We start from the raw sequence: 16,289 nt of genomic DNA, 5'->3' as shown, positions 1-16,289 counted from the left end.
GAAGGTGAAGTTATTGGACACAGACAAGGACAACTTCATCTTTTCTCATTCTAATCCCAAACTGATCCTTTGTGAAGAAGCTATTGCCAAGTTTGGAAAAATAGTGCTGGGTAACAAAATCAGGATCTGATGCCTGGTTTTGGATCCTGTCATACTTGTTTTCATTTTTGCTTTGATAACTGACTAAAGCTAGAAAATATTGTCAAGTACAAAATTTCATATCTTATTCTCTCAGTTTTGGCTTTGATTTTTCTCAGCTCTTTATAAAAGCACAAGTTTTAGAGTTTGAAATTACCTTAGAAGTCATGTAGTTCTGTGCCCCATATTTGTTCTGCTAAGTACGTCTGTATCCTTTTAATGGAATAAACCAGTATCTTTTCTACAGAAACTTAAAGATGCTTACATTCCTTCAGGGAAGGAAGCTCGCTCCCTCCCATTATAGTCCATTCTCACATCATTCTCTGGACAGTTTTCCAATAGGCTGACCTAACTCTTTTCCTGGCTTTCTAGAACAATGCAAATTCAGTCCTCTTCCTCTCTTTCTTAGGTCCATTCTCCAGTTCTCACCTCTGGGTACCATGTTCCTTCCTGGCCTTCTTCCAGCCAGCAATTACAGCCTTATAACTCTTGCCCTCCTAACATATTTCTAACTGTGAAGTATCTTAGATGACAGTTTCACATGGGGTGTTTGAACAAGAAATGATGTTAGCTGAGATCTGTTCAATTCTGGATACAGTGGGATCATTCTGTGCCTGGGTGTGCACAAGACGCTTCCATTGAGACAGGTTCCCTCTCCTTTTTCCATTGATCTCCCTTTACTTATCACCTGCTCTTCTTCCTTCACTGAACCCTGGTGACATTGTGTTGTTGGCTTGCATACACATATTTTTACCATGTGGATGACTAAATCTATCAAGCTATTTGTGCCTTCCAGGCAAGCCTGCCTCTGCCATCTTCTGTACGAGGACTTCGTTGCTTTCTTCAGGGGACTCGAGGACTAGAAGGGGTGATGTCGGGAGAAGTGGTCACTCTGACATGTGCCTGCAACAAAACCACCCACATTCTCAGGAACCAGTATGAAGAATCATTTAGAGAAGCAATATCTTCCCAGTGAGACACTGACAATTTTCTACCCCGAAATCCAATGAAAATATATGTTTGGATGTTGAAAACAGTGTATTAAAGACTTCTCTTGGCAGCTCCCACACTGAAGCTTTTCTGAGCTCCTTGATTGTTTGAGAGAGTTGGTTAGTGCTACGTGGTCTTTTGTAATTTCTAACAAAAATGATAGCTGGATGAATTATAGAACTCCATGGAGCTTTCAGCAGTGTCTCCCAGTAATAATATGAAAGGAGGACTATTTTGAGCCTACTTTATAGACAAGAAAGCTGAGGAATAGAGGAAATAGATAACTTACCTATGATTAAAGAGCAGGAAAGTGGCTTAGCGCAGTGCACTGTAGCAGTTTATTTACTTCTCTGTTGCCCCAGTAGATTGCCCATTATATCTTTTCATTTTATGTCCAGCACCTGACCGGGTGGTGGGCATGTATTAGACATTCATTTAAAAATATATTGTATGGCTTATTAAATAAAGTAGATTCTTTTCTCCTCCTCTAACCTCATTTTATAAAGGAAGAGGCATCTATTCTTTCTGGGTTATATCCTTAAAGATCAAATCAAGCTTGACAAAGAAGGTGCTTTGTTCCCCCAGAGGAACAGAGTTGTTGAGAAATCAAATCATCAACTATTGGCCCCATTTATCCTTGGCCCTCATCTACGGATGGTTCACAGGACCGAGTTCTTTCTTATAGCTGAATTCAAAGCCCATTCAACTCAAATCAAATGGAGACTTGAAAAACTATGTACATTTCAGCTGAATGCCTAACAGTGTAACGCCAGTCCATACATCAAAGGGACGGGTTGGGCTCAGGGGAAAGGCTGCAGAGACATAAATGTAGAATAAGTTGTAATACTTGTCTGGTGTTGTATAGACCACATGACTGGGTGATTGTCAGAAATATTTCCATAGACTGGACAGTAGTAGCCCCGTGTAGATCGAGCCCTGGAGTTTGGTCAGTTAATATTAAGCTGGGGACACTTAGGTAGAGCAAGGTTTAGCAAGCCAAATCACCTTCTTTAACAGACACTTGTATTGCCTAGGTGGTGAGGAACAGTGGGATCTCAGCACTCAGAATCTCCAAGGAGATAATTGCTTTATAGCAGCACCTGTTGTATCGCTCCATTGTCCTCTGAAGCATTCTGGTGCTCTCTCCTATATGTGATAATTGAGTAAACTCTGTTATTAGAAGAGACCCTATAAAAACAGTCTGCTCTAAAAAGCGATTTAACTATTATGAAAGAAGTTTACTTTACAACTACAAGGGAATTTTAAGTAACAAAGTGTATTACATGCATCACAAGCAAAAAGGTTCATTTGAATCCTGCCAATTTATATTTAAAAGGTTTCAAAATATATATTGATATGGTTCAAAATGAAGAACCAGGGCAGGGAATTGATGATTGATTTTTACCACTCACAAGATAAATTGTTCATTCTATCTTGTCACTAATAATGATAATATAGTTTAAAGCCATCAATCAAAGAGTAACTAGTATAACATCTTAATTTGCGCTAAATATGTTTAAAGCATATACATTATTTATAAGTTTGTTGCTTGCTGGAAAATTGATCTGATTTGGGAAAAATCCAGAGAGTTGCATTTTCTTGCTATTTACATTCTGGTATAACCAGCAGTGAGCTTCAGGGGCTAAATGGTACAACTGAGGGGCATAAATATACTTTAGGGAATAAGAAAAAAAAAATGAAAAGTTTTCTAAGTGATAGATTAGGTAAATTATATTCAAATCACAGGTCTTTTTCCCTTTGTGGAAAACCCAGACAACAGAAAGTCCATGGAAATTGCCAGTTCTCATGAACTGTCTTTAGGAGAGAACTGGTTCTGCTACCAACCAGGTTTAATATGACCAAGCCATTAAACTAGTTGGGACTTGCTTTCTACATTTTTACAGTAAGCAAATCTGGATTGAATAATTTGGAAGTTTATTTTTCTTTTCCTGATCTAAACAACTAATTCCAAACAGTGTTTTATTTTCATACTTGAGGAAAAATGGCAGAGCACAGGCTGCAGGGAGTGGTGGATAAGCTGCTAAGCCCCTGTGGCAGCCACTTCATTTGCGAAAGGAGAATAATGGATCTTGATTTTTAGCACCTCCCAAGGAGGATGAGAGTGCAGGAAGTCATAGTCACACAGGTGTTTGTAAAGGTGAAAAGCCACGGCCAAGGGCTGGGCGTGGGTCTATACAGGCAGCAGGGTCTTCTCCTGCAGCTTTTGCCTGGGTGAATATTATACTTTGAGAGATTTTTTACTCAAGAGCTTCCTTATTGGTTATTAAACAAGGATTATGAGTGTGAGTGTATAAATGTATTTATGCCCATATGTGTGTATAATGCACATATCTGTTATATGCACACACTTCTCTACATGTTTGTATTGTCAATCAGAGCTTCTGAGTTGATGCAATTCATGCCAAAGCAAAGAAACCTGCTGTTTTACTAAACCAGCACATATTCCTGGAATGAACATGCAATTTATGCTAGGATTTTTTTAAATATTTAAAATGAAAAACGTAAGGATTCTTTTTACACTTTTCAAAACTAGGGAGGACTTTGCAGTAACCAGCATTGGCTGCATCAGATGTGATGAAACCGTAGCAATCATTAGTCTCTTTCCCTACTGTCAGGGAGAACAGGTCTCTGCACCCAGAGAACGAGTCTCTCTGTGTCTGTAGATCAAAGAGATAGTGGAGGTCTGTTACATTTTACATTTTAGTGGGTGACACGTTCTTTCACTCCCTCTCTCCCATCATCATTTTCTATGAGGAGCTCCAAATCATGAGTCAACAGTGCCTTGAATCCTCACATGCTATTCAGCAATAACGCTATTCAATAATCATTGTCTCTCATCCACAAATCAGCAGGGAGACCAAATCACTGAGCAGTGGGTATTGAGTGCTTATCTATATGTGGACCTGTATTAATTGCATCTCAGGCAGCTCCATTTGTGAATTCAACATGCTGCTCCTTAAGGAAATTACCATCAGGGCACACTAATGGCTGAGCTATTTTGCTTAATTGACACTGTCCTCGTTTAGAGTTTTGTACTCAAAGCGTGGCCTGGGACCAGCAGCAGCAACCCCACCTGGGACTTTATAAGACATGCAGAATGTCAGGCCCCACCCCAGGTCTTCTAATTCCCAAATGTTTGGTCTAGACATTAGAGTACAGTAAGCGGTGACCTAGGGCACTTTCTCTGACCCCAGCTACATTTTGGAACAATGAAGGAACTTTAAAAAATACTGATGCCCTGAGTTCTACCCACAGAACTTCTGATCTGCTTGGTCTGCGGTACAGCCTGGGCAGCATGACGTTCAAAGCTCCCAGTGCGATTCTGATAAGTACCAGAACTTGAGATCACTCAATTAGACTACATAACAATACATAGTGGGAGAATCCCTTGAACTTCACTGTCCACACCTATGTGTTACCTACTTGTTTTGGTGCCCACATTACATTTTTCTGACTCTCCTTTCCCCCCTCCTCCCACCACAACTCACAGCTTATCCCATCTGCCCTTCAGGACAGACTCACCTCCAGCATCTTCCTCCCCCAGACCATGGTTCCCTTCCCTCCTCTGAACCCTTTATCTGTTTAGCTTTTTCACTTAGTAGTCAGTTATTCCCACACACTGCTTGTCCCTCATCCCAGCTGTGGGCTCCTAGAGGATGGAAGTCACATCCTCTCATCTCCTTTGCACTCAGCAAGCCTGAGTAACGTGTGCATGGAATGGAGGTGGGAACAGAAAGGACAAAGGCAGAAGAGCCCAGACATGGTGTCTCTCCTCAAGTCAGTCAGGTGAGATGGGCACACAAAGAATGTGTGGGTGGAATTTAGGACATAGATGAAATAAAGGAAAGAGCTTTGTAAACCAGGGGAGAAGACAGACTCTCAGGATACAAGCTGGGAAGATGGAGGTTGGCGAGCAGCAATTTAGATCCAGTGAGCACTCAGCCTGGGTATATGATAGGAGGAGAAGGGAGATGTCCAGGAGCAGAGAAAGGTGAGGAGCTGAGACTACTGAGGGTATTTTAAAGTCCATGTCTCCCAAGAAGCTGGTGCAGGCTGGCCAGCTCTACAAGGGCAGTTGCCACTTGGGAAACTGGTTCCTTCAGCGAGCGTGGCTGAGTCTCACACTGCCTTCACCTCCTCTCCTGCCTTCATTGGTCTTTCAGTCTTCTCCCCTGTGCTTCAGGTAAGTCAGGCAGCAGCTGAGCAGAGCTCCGTGCTGGGTGCAGGCCCTGGAAATGATCCCCTTTCACACTTCAATGGGCCTGCACATTTCCAGATAGTGGATACAACAGAAACACAATCAGGAGGCAAAGTCAGGCTCTCACCTCTGTGTGTTCCTTCTCTGAGTAAACCTCTACCTCCCACTGCATGCCAACACTGTGATTCATACCCATTCTGTATTCATGCTTGGGGGTTTCCTCCAAGAACATTGAAGCACTTCACAGAAAAGAGGCTTGATCCCCTGCAGGCAGCTGACAGCAAAATGCAAGGTCAAGTGGAACCTCCAGAGGAGGCAGAGGAAGGTGGCACGTTGGCTAGCAAACAGGCAGCAGAGCACATGGGAGTGGACTCACTTAGCTTTGTACTAAGTGTTTTAAGATCAGCAGTTCTCAACCTGTGGGTTGCGACCCCTTTGTAACAATGAAAATAAACCCTGCATATCAGATATTTATATTATGATTCATAACAGTAGCAAAATTATAGTTATAAAGTAGCAACGAAAACAATTTTACGGTTGGGGGTCACCACAACATGAAGAACTGTATTAAAGGGTCGGGGCATTAGGAAGGTTGAGAACCACTGCTTAAGATCCTGGACCCTGGACCTCAGCTATGATTAGAGAATAGTGTATTTCATCACAACCTCTGTTTGCAGGATTTTTTATTCTTCAAAAAATGTGGATGGATGCCCCTTCTAGACCTATAGGAACCCAGATATAGAACTAGTTTAAAAGGAAATCAGAGAATACATGGTGTTTTCATACCCTCTTCTGGTCAAGGAATGTCTTCTGGGCCATGATGGCCCATTATGATATCATGTCAATGATAGTCTTTTTTTTTTTTTTTTTTTAGTCAAACCATGGAAAAATTTATTTATTTAATTTTTATTTTAGATTAATATGAGGTTACAAATGATTGGGTTACATTATTTGCATTTTTAAGGCAAAGTCCAAGGTGTAGTTGAGCCCTGAGGTGTGGTGTATACTCTTACATTGTGCCCAGTAAGTGAAAGCTTACCAGCACCCCCCGCCACTTGAATTTAACTGTGTTTTTCTCTCATGTGAATGTGTAGTTGTTCATCTACTGGTTTCATATTAGTTTTGAGTACATTAGACACTTGCCTTTCCATTCTTGTGAAACTTTATTAAGGAGGATGTTCTTCAACTCCATTCAGGTTAATACAAAAGATATAAAGTCTCCATCTTTTTTATGGCTGAATAGTATTTCATGGAATACAGAGACCACAAGTTATCGATCCCCTCATGGGTTGATGGGCACTTGAGTTAATTCCACATCTTTAAAATTGTGAGTTGAGCTGCAATAAACAATCCAGTGCAAATGTCCTTATGGTAGAATGAATTTTTTTTACTTCTGGGTAGATACCTAGTAATAGGATAGTGGGATCAAACTGAAGGTCTAACTCAAGTTCTTTGGGGATTCTTCATACTTCTTTCCATAGACGATATATAAGTTTGCAGTCCTACCAGCAGTGTGTTCCCTTCTCTCCTCATCCATGACAGCATTTGGGGCTTTGGGACTTGGTGATGTGGGCCATTCTCACTGTGGTTAGGTAATCTCTCAAGGTGATTTTGATTTGCATTTCTCTGATGATCAGGGATGATAAGAATTTTTCCATATGTTTGTTGGCCATTTGTTTGTCTTCTTGCCTCTTTCCCACTAATGAGTGAGATTGTTTGCTCTTTTCTTATTGATTAGCTTGAGTTCTCTGTAGATTCTAGTTATTAGCCCTTTGTCAGATTCTATAGGCATGAAGAACACAGTAACTGGATTTTTAAATTTGGAAAACCAAAGCAAAGCTATCTAAATGTTCTACTTTGTATCAGATAGTAAAAAGTTAAAAGGAACATGCATTTAAATATCATTTCAATCACTTCTTGGGTTTCCTTGTTTATAAAATAAGAATCATAATGGCTGCCCAACTGGTATGTGTGTTTGTGTGTATGTGTAAAGATTTAAAAATACATAAAATGCACTCCTAACACATGGTACAGAGTAGGTTCTCAACAAATGTTACCTTTCCTCCTCCCATATATATATATATATATATATATATTCATTTCTACTACAATCTTCTTAAATTCTGAGGGCCAGTTATCCCCTTTCTGATGACACATAACAGCCCTAAGAACCACAGAGTAGAAGATGGCCAGGAAGGGGGAAGAGGCCATGGATAGAAAGAATGGGAGAGGTGCAGTTGTTGGATCTTATAAATTAAATCTTGAGGTGGTCACATGTCCTGGCACAGAATTATCCAGTGTCAACACACTCATGCCCCTGGCAATGAAGCCTCTTCTCCTTGTTCCGCACCTTCCTACTGCCTCCACCTCATTCCCTGCCTCCTCTTTCAGATTAGGGTCAAAAAAATTAGATGCAGCCATCTCTATCCTCTAAAGACTGTCTTCCTTCAGCTCTTTCAGGGGAGAGAGGATTAAAAGATGTACTCAGCAGTCTTCATGGATCCTTGTTCAAGATAGCTGATATAGGACCTGGACAGGGACACAACTATTATCATAACAGAGCTGAGTGAACTTCACCTGGCCCCTTATTTTCCTTTAACATGCCTGTAAGCTATCCAATTGACTTCTTAATCTTCTTTTTGTCCAAAACCCTCTAATGAAATAGAAGGAACAAAGACTTTTCTTGAGACCAGTGAGAATGCAGAGTAGACTGAAGAGTGCCAGTAGCATTGAACAATCTGACTACCCACTTCATCTACAGCAGGGTTCTAAGGGCTTCTTCAGGGGAAAACAGCCCATTGGGGTACTAAGATAAAATCCACTAGAGGAGCCACATCTCAATCTAGATAGACCTCTCCCCTTCATCTCTATAGTACACATGGGGAAAAACTTGTGTGGCAGATGGCGATGGTTCCCTGGGTTGACAGAAGAGAAATTTCAGTTGTTCATTAGGTTTTGCATTGTTTTAAGCAGAAAACACCTTCAGGAGAAAAGGTTTTGTAGTCTAGGAATGGAACATTGTGGGCAGTCTCCTTACTTGGATGTATCTTTCAGGTTCAGTAAATATGCCACCTTCCCCCTCTCTCTCTTTTTTTTTTAAGTTGAGACAATTTGTTTTTTATTTTGAATATGATGGGGTTACACATGTTTTAGTTACATAATTTATTTTTGTACATTTTAAATCAAAGTTATAAGTACGCCCTTCACTCAAAATGTGTGTATTGTACCTCCTAGGTGTGAATTTACCCAATCCTCACCACACCCCTCCCACCTACTTGATTTCTGTTGAGTTTTACTTCCACGTGTGCATGTAAATGTCGATTGACTAATTATAATTTAGTATTGAGTTCATGTGACATTTATTTTTCCATTCTTACCATACTTCACAGAAAAGAAAGGTCTCCAGTTCCATTCAGGTTGTTACAAAAGATACTAGATGACCTTTTTTTTTTTTTAATGGTTGAGTAGTACTTCATGGTATACATATACACAATTTATGTATTGATGGGCACTTGGAATTTTTCCACATCTTTGCTAATGTGAATCGTGTTGCTGTAAACATTCAAGTGCAAATGTATTTTTTAAAATAAAATGTCCTGTTTTTCTTTTGAGTAAATACGTAGTAGTGGAATCCTGGATCAAATGGTATCTCCATCCTGTTTTCCATAGAGTCGGTACTCATCTATGGTCCCATCAACAGTATGTGTTCCTATCTCTTGCATCCTCTTGTTTTGGAACTTATTGATAAGAGCCATTCTCACTGGAGTTAGGCAATGCCTCATTGTGGTTTTGACTTGTATTTTTTTGATGATTAGAAATGGTGAGCATTTTTTCATGTGTTTGTTGGCTATTAGACTATCTTCACTTGAAAAATGTCTGTTAATGTCCTTTGCAGGCTTGTTAATGGGGTTGTTTGATTTTTTTTCTTTCTGATTTGCTTGAGTTCTTTGTAGATTCTGGTTTTCAGCCTTTTATCAGATGTATGGCATGCAAATATTTTTTTACATTCTGTAGGTTGTCTTTGTAGTCTATTAACTATGTCCCCAGCTGTGCAGAAATTTTTAATTTGATCAGGTCCCATTTGTTGATTTTTGTTGTTGCCATGATTGCTTTTGGGGTCTTCATAAATTCTTTCCCTGGGCTAATACCTATAAGAGTATTTCCAGTATTTTCTTCTAGAATTCTTATAGTTTCATGACTTAAGTTTAAGTTTTTATCCTTTGTGAATTCATTTTTATGAGTGATGAGAAGTACAGCCCCTTTTTCAGTCTTTCACATGTGGTTGACCAGTTTTCCCAGCACCACTTACTGAATGGGAATACTTTTTCCCTAGTGTACATTTTTGTCTGCTTTGTCAGAGATTGGGGGGAATAGATGTTCATATCCAGGTTCTCTGTTATGATCCACATGTCTATATCTCTGTTTCTGTGCCAGTATAACACTGGTTTGGTTATTCTAGCCTGGTAATATAGCTTGAGGTCTGGTAAAGTGATGCCTCCTCATTTGTGCTTATTATACAAGGTTGCATTGACTATTTGGGATCTTTTCTGGTTCCATACAAAGCACAGTATTATTTTTTCCAGATCTGTGAAAAATAATGTTGGTATTTCTTTTTTTAATTATTTTTTATTTTTTATTAAGCCATTTGTACATAGGTCATAAATACATTTATGCCATTATGGGATTCAATTCAATGCAAACCTCATTGAAATAATGTTGGTATTTCAATGAGGTTTGCATTCAATCTGTAAATTGCTTTGGGTGGTATGGACATTTTAACAATATTGATTCTGCTGATCTATGAGCATGGTATGTTTTTTCATTTGTTTACCTCCTCTGTTATTTCTTTCCTTAGCATTTCATAATTATCCCTAGAAAGGTCTTTCACCTCCTTAGTTAAATATATTCCACCTTACTTTCAGACCCTTTCTTGAGATCCCAAGTAAAAGTCTGCCACATGCTCTGCTTATGTAGGTGACTTTTCTCTTCTTTTGGGGGGCAGAAACCCTGAGTCTGACTCAACTTTGCATTTCTCAAAGGACCTAGTAAAGACTTTTATGATAGCAGATGAGTCATCTCTTTGGTACCTGCAGAAGCCATGTGGTCCCTCAGACCCTCTAAGACCCTTATTCTGCCATTCAAAAGTCAAACTTCCCACCTCATGCCACTAATCTTGATAAATAAGAATTGTCATTTTGAAATTTCTGTTTGGGGACCCCCACGAAATATGAGTTTCTTCATAGCATCTCTTTACCCCTTTACAATCAACTCAAATCTCAGCCCAAACCCCCTCTCAGCCAAATTTCTCTGAAGGGTTGGGTATGTTGCTTTTCTCAATTTTCTCATTTTCCATGGACCATTCCACCCTTCTAATCTTAATCATTGTAAACAAAATGGCAACATTAAACTCTATTATACTCTTCTTTTTTTTAAATTTCAGGTTAATATGAGGGTACATATAATTAGGTTATAATATTTGCTTTGTAAGGTTATGTCCAAAATCTGAATTATAGTTGACTCCTTCACCCAAGAGGTGTGCCATATACCCCTACATTTTACCAGATAGGTGGAAACTTACCAAGCCCCATCCTGCTCCCTCTTATTGAATTTAATTGTGTTTTTCTCTTGTTTGAACCTGTGGTTGTTGATCAGATATTTTCAGATTAGTACTGAGTTCATGGGATGCTTACTTTTCCATTCTTGAGATACTTTACTTAGGAGAATATTCTCCAAATCCATTCAGGTAAACACAAAAGACACAAAACCTCCAACTTTTTGTCACTGAATAGTATTCCATGATAGTCATTTGCCATAGTTTATTAATCCATTCATGGATTGATGAACACTTGGCTGTTTCCACTTCTTTGCAATTATGAATTGAGCTGGCATAAACATTTGAGTGCAAACATTCTTATAGTAAAATGATTTTTTTTCTTCTGGATAGATGCCTATTAATAGGATTGTGGGATCAAATGGGAGGCCTACTTTTACTTCTCTGAGGATTCTGCACCTTTTTCTTAAATGACTACACAGTTTTCATGAGTGTATCCTCTCTTTACCATGTCAGCCTCTGCAGCGTTGAGACCTTATGATGTGGGCTACTCTTACTGAGGTTAGGTGATTATCTTAAGGTAGTTTAAATTTGTATTTCTCTAGTGATTAGGGATGATGAGCATTTTTTTCATGTGTTTGTCAGCCATTTGTCTGTCTTTCTGGGAAAAGTTTATGTTCATAACACTTGCCCATTGGTTGATGGGGCTTTTTGCTCTTTTCTTGTTGATTTGCTTGAGTTCTTCATAATCTGGTCACCAGCCCTTTAATGCACAATATGCAAGTATCTTCTATCATTCTGAAGGTTGTCTGTTTGCTTTGTTGATTGTGTTCTTAGCTGTACAGAAGCTTTTTAACTCAATCAGGTCCTATTTATTTTTTGTTTATTTTGGTTGTTGCAATTGCCAATGGGGTCTTCTTTATGAATTCTTGCCTGAGGCCAATACCCTTAAGACTTTTTCCCACACTTTCCTCTAAGTTTTTATAGTTTCATGTCTTAGATTTAAATCTTTTACCCAGTGTGTATTAGTTTTTATAAGTGGTGAGGGGTATGGGTTTAGTTTCAGTTTTTTACATATGACTATCCATTTCTCCACTTGTTAAATGGAGATTTATTAAATAGGGATTCTTTCCCTACTATTATGCCCTTCTTGAAGCACCTTTTCCCTTGACTTCTATAACTTTCTATTAAATTTCCATGCACGTTTTGGTGGACTGATTCTTGGTGCCCTCTGTTGTTTCATTCTCCTCAACCTGCCTTTCAAATTCCAGATTCCTCAGACCTCAATCATAGGCCCTCTTTCACTCCATGTTCTCTCTGGAATTTTATTCATATCCAAGGTTGCAATAACACACATACACTGCACAGTGTCTGCTCTCAAATCTGTATCCTAAGTAAACCCTTTATTGAGATCTAAATCTTTATATCCAATGGTCCATCTCATTAGCTCCGTACTTAATCTCAACATTTCTAAAATTGGATTTGTGATGGCTCCTATAAAATAAAATCCCCCTTCAATGATCCCCAGTTGGTAAAATGTGCATGTATGGGTCCTATACTTGTTTTCATAGCTCCTAACCACAGTATGAATAAAATAATGAATTATAAATGACCTATTAACTGACTTCTCCAATAGAATATAGAACAGAATATTGGAGAAGATATAAGCTCTTTGAGAGTAGGAATTAAGTCTATTTGTAATTATTTGTGGGATGAATGGGTCAATGTGAAAATTAATAAGTTCAAGAGTGAAAGAATGAATGATTTGGCTAAAAGAACTTCCCAGTTCCATCTGGCCCAGAACTAAGAATTTTTGTGTTATCCAGTGGATTATTGCTCTTGAGTGCACACTCCAGAAAATTCATAAAATAAGAATAAATAAATAGGGGAAGATACATATCCAGAGGAAAACATTAATGCATAAATTCATAAATGTAAATGTGGATCATAAGTTTTTGTAGGTCCTGAGTTTTCCTACCACAGAGGAAGCTCTATGCAGTGGCCTGTTTCACATACATTCACAGGCAGGGATGTCTCTCTCTGTCAGCTTTGTCTCCAAAGGGACAACAACTTGTTTTTCCTATTTCTAACAATTCAAAAACTTCCTTTTCCAGAAATCTGGTTGTAAATTTTTAAAGGCTATTTTTATAACAGAAAAGGAGGGGTGAAGAGGAAGAAGGGGGAGAAAGGATTATCTTCTTTAAATACTAAGATTAAAATGACATAGTTCAGGTCAGGCGCAGTGGCTCATACCTGTAATCCTAGCACTCTGGGAGGCCTAGGTGGGTGGATCATGTAAGCTCAGTAGTTTGAGACCAGCCTGCATAAGAGTGAGACCCTGTCTTTACTAAAAATGAAGAACTGAGGCAACAGGATTACTCGAGTCCAAGAGTTTGAGGTTGCTGTGAGCTACGACAACATGGCATCCTACTGAGGGTGAAAAAGTGAGACTCTGTCTCAAAAATAGATAAATAAATAAATAAAATAAAATAAAATAAAATTACATACTTCAAAATTATCTAAAGAATGGAAATGTCTTGAACTTTTTGTTTTGAAACACTTTAATAGTGTGAAGCTTTAATACTATAAAACAAGCTCATAAGATTTTAAACAGTATGTATAACATAAACACTCAATAAATGGCCATTGAGCATTTCCCCAAATTTCCTCTTGCCCAACGCCTTCTATTCTAGTGGGTCATATCACTATCATCCTAGGAGACTCTACCCTTTGATGGCAGGTCATGAATATCTAGCTTTGTATTCTTCATAGCACTGACTCTATTTTTCAAAAAATAGCACTAATTGGTTATTTGTTGAAATCAATGTTATTAATTTTGCTTTTTATGAGGCAGTTTCAGTTTCTATTAACCCCTAAAACCCAAAATGTCATGAACTTCAGATGGACCCCTGGAAGACATCTCCCTCAGGTTTGCCATTTTAGGGTTACTGCATACACTTGCTTGGCCAGATTCCCTCTCCCTATCAAACTGTATCTATCATATATACTGAGCTATCGGAAATGCCTTCATGAAGTGCAGATAGAAAGAATATACCAGTCTATGCAAATATGGTGGCTGCTAACTGGTAGCTTCATTTTTTAGCCTCTCCTCTCAGCTAATGTATTTACAACTAACTGGTTTTTGTTAATAACAATATAGTAACAATGACAATACCTACCATTTATAAGAATGTCTGGCACATAGTAGATGCACAGTAATTACTGGCTTATAATTAGCAGTAATAATTACCAATTGTCATTGGTAATAACAATTGTTATATTGGTAATAACACAGTGACCATAATGAGCTTGCACCAGACTGGGCTTTTTATTTTAATTTTTCTATTTTTCTATGTTCTCAAGGAAGTGACTAGAATTGTAGTTAATTTAGGTCTAGAAGTTGATTTGGAATAATGAGTCATTTACTTTGCTTTTCTTTCTTTTTTTTTTTTTTAATGAAAACTGTAAGAGTGTTTGTGTATTTTTGTGCACCCACACATATGGGTATTTCTCCTGATTTCAAAAGAAATTCAAAGAATCATAGAGTTGGTGGTTAAGTGTGTAGGCTTCAGTGTCCCAGTGTCTGGATTCAAATCCGGGTCTGTGATCTTAGAAAAGTTGTTTAATCATTCTGGGTCCTAATTTTCTCCTTTGTAAAGGGATAATTACAGTACACAAATCATAGGATTATAATTAAATGAAACAATAATTGTTTATTGTGTCCATATTAGCACTCTCTAATATATGTTGTTTTTATTGTAGTTGCTATTTTAAAATAACTGGAAAATGCAGAAAAGCAAAAAAGCCACATAATCCTGTGTTATGACCACTATGAACAGGAACATGGGACTATATGCTTCTAGAATATATATATATATTCACTCTTTACAAAATTAGAAATTGTCATTATTTTAATAATTTGTTCTTCTGCCCCAGTGTAATTTATTCTGTGCATCACTTTATAATTAGTTTTGTCAAATTTTCTTCTTTGTGTTCCTATATGTAGTTTTAATGGTTGCATTTCAGTCCATAATATGTATGTCCTATTACTTACTCCCTGGACGTGTACTTTGCCTTGAATTTTTCACTATTACGAAAGTGATTTGAAGTAACCTAAATACACATATTTTGGTACATATGTGATTAATTTCTTGCTATACACTTATAAGAAACCACTTAATAAGCTGTAAGGATATTTTCAAATTAATATTTTTGAAATAAACTGCCATTGGCTTCCAAAAGGACTTTAATTTTATTTCCAGTCATACATGGGGCTTCCAGTTTCCATGTAACCCTGCCACGTCTTAGTGGTATATATATATACAATATATTTTTATAATATCCAATTTCATAGCTTCCACACAATGCAGAGCAAGTCATTTCAATTGTGAGACTCAGAATCTATAAAGTTAACTAATGGCTTAACCTCAGAATTCAGAAATATCATCAAGATCATAAAAGTTGTATTGATTCCAGAGCGCACTGATGTTTGATATTGGAAGTGTGGTTCACATGAGAAAGGACCACGTTGAATTTGAGCCAATACCAGAAAGGGCTAAAGGGTCAAACATCAAGGAGCATTGCTCTGGCAATGCCATGACTGTCCAGAATGCCCCAGTATTGGGGTGGTGCCTGTGGCTCAAAAGGGTAGGGTGCCGGCCCCATATGCCGGAGGTGGTGGGTTCAAACCCAGCCCCAGCCAAAAAAAAAACTAGAATGCCCAAGTATTAATCAGTCTTGCCTATTTTAATTCAGGAAGCAATATGGATAACAGACACAATTTATAATTCTGATTATTTTTTATTGTAATACATCCCACTGAACTACGTGATCCATGAGGGCAGATCTCTTTGTTCACTGATGTATCTTAAGCCCTTAGCACAAAGCATGATACATAGTTGGGGTTCCATGATAAGTATCTGTTGAATGAATATATAGGCTGAATGATGCTGCCTGAGTGACTGCATGCCTGGTAACGGGCAGTCTGCCTCCCCTGGACGAGTGTGAAGGAGTGGTCACGAATGTGGCTCTTGCACCTGTCTCTTCCCGGCTCCCATTCTGTGTCCACTGTCACGGTCTTCAGTGAAAGATCCAAACAGGAACTTTACCTAACAAATGCAATCAGCACAACCTAATTCTTTATACCCTCAAAGAATCCCAAATAATAAAAAAAAAAAAATCAAAACAGAACCATTTCTGTATTCCTTGCTGACAGTGAGTCGAAGTTCTATACAACCTAACAGTGATTCCCTGCCTAGTGAGGAAGTGTCCTGACATGGGGAGTAGCACAGATTCATGTGTTGTAAATAACAAGAGTACCTCGCGAGTGGCCAATTTCCTCCTCATCACAGTGACCGACTTAAAATTTGGACTCTTTTCAGACACCCCAGC

The 16,289-nt window shown here is 38.4% G+C and overlaps 1 protein-coding gene across 1 annotated transcript in view; it reads left to right on the top strand.

Moving 5' to 3' along the window:
• SLC9A9 (solute carrier family 9 member A9) overlaps positions 1–16,289 on the top strand; it is a 574,234-nt gene that overhangs the window by 128,070 nt on the left and 429,875 nt on the right. The window lies entirely within an intron of this gene.

This window comes from Otolemur garnettii, unplaced genomic scaffold, assembly GCF_000181295.1.
Source record: "Otolemur garnettii isolate 467f Iridium unplaced genomic scaffold, OtoGar3 scaffold00032, whole genome shotgun sequence".
Taxonomy (NCBI): domain Eukaryota; kingdom Metazoa; phylum Chordata; class Mammalia; order Primates; family Galagidae; genus Otolemur; species Otolemur garnettii.
The sequence above is the reverse complement of the archived record's forward strand: the minus strand, read 5'-3'. Positions and strand labels throughout refer to the sequence as shown.